This window comes from Equus asinus, chromosome 20, assembly GCF_041296235.1.
Source record: "Equus asinus isolate D_3611 breed Donkey chromosome 20, EquAss-T2T_v2, whole genome shotgun sequence".
Classification (NCBI taxonomy): Eukaryota; Metazoa; Chordata; class Mammalia; order Perissodactyla; family Equidae; genus Equus; species Equus asinus.
The window spans coordinates 12,112,127-12,113,514 of NC_091809.1; positions in this window are offsets into that span (position 1 = coordinate 12,112,127).

Genomic DNA, 1,388 nt, shown 5'->3' on the forward strand with positions numbered 1-1,388 from the left:
AGCGGACCGGGTAAACCTAACCACCACACCACCTGGCCAGCCCTAATCTATTTCTTCTTGAGCGAGCTTTTATTTCAGGTGTTTATTTCAAGGTGTTGGTCCATTTCAACCAAGATGTATTTATTTGCATCCAGCTGTTCCTAGTACCTAAATCTTTTAACATCTGTAGGGTCTGTCGTGTTTAGCCCTTCTCTCATTTCTCACGTGTAGTCTTTTTTTTTTTTCTTGGTCCATCTGGCTAGACTTTTTCTTTTTTATCGACGTTTTTGATCTTTTCAAAGAACAATCATTGGTTTCATGGATTTTCTTTATTCTTTTCTATTCTATTTCACCGGTTTCTGCTCTGATCTTTACGATCGCCTTCTCAAAAGGAATCTGGGGCTAAACCACACGTTTTGATCAAGGCTTGCTGGCCATCTGCGAATCAAGAGCTTCACACAAGACAGGCAGTTTGTTCCGGCAAAACAATAATCTAGCGCTAAAAAGCAGAACGGCGGAAGATTCAGGGACAAGAGGTATTTTCAACTTCATCGAGCGGTATTTTGCCAATTCTTTCCGTTTTTCACCCAAAGCACTTGGCCGGCACCGCCCCGGCTCTGTTCTGAGCTTTGGCTCTTGAGCGCTTCAGGATAGAGACCGTCGGGAGCACCTCTCTCCGGCTCCGGCCCCAGCGATGCCTAGTGATGGCTTTTTGCCTCGAATTGGCCACTTTGGGTTACTTTTTGACCCTTGACCTCGCCTCCGGGGGCTTCCGGGGGAGGGGTCCTGGCAGGCGCGCCCCAGTGTCCCCGAGCCGCCTCCTGGCCCACGAGGACGCCGCCCACCCTGCGGGCGTTCCGAGGAGACCGTTAGCGCTCGCGACCTTCGACCCCAGCCCCAAACCCCTCCGAGGTCAACGCCGGGGCCTCACCTCCCCGCGCTCGCTTCCCGCCCCCTCCGCGTGACGGGCGCCTCCGCGGGCCAATGAACGAGCCGTATCCACCCCTAGGGCGGGGCCGCACGCCGACCAATCCCCGCTCGGGCCCCCGCCCGGGTCCAAATGGCCCAATCGGCGGCGGCGGTGGGGCGGGCTTCGGGGGCGGGGCCTGCCGGCTCAGCCAACGGGCCGGCACGTCGGCGCCGCGGGGGGCGGGCCCTGAGGCGTGCGTGCGGCGGCGCGGCGGCGCAGGGCGGGGGCGGGAGGTAAACAAGATGGCGGCGGCGTGTCGGGCGCGGAAGGGGGAGGCGGCCCGGGGCGCCCGCGAGTGAGGCGGGGGGCGGGCGGCAGCGGCGGCGGGGCGGCCGGACCGCGGCCGCCTTGCATGGGCTGGGCCCGCGCGCCGCCCCGCCTGCTCCACGCGCGCGGCGGCCGCGGCGGGGGGACTCGCCGCCCGGGCCCCGGCGGCCTC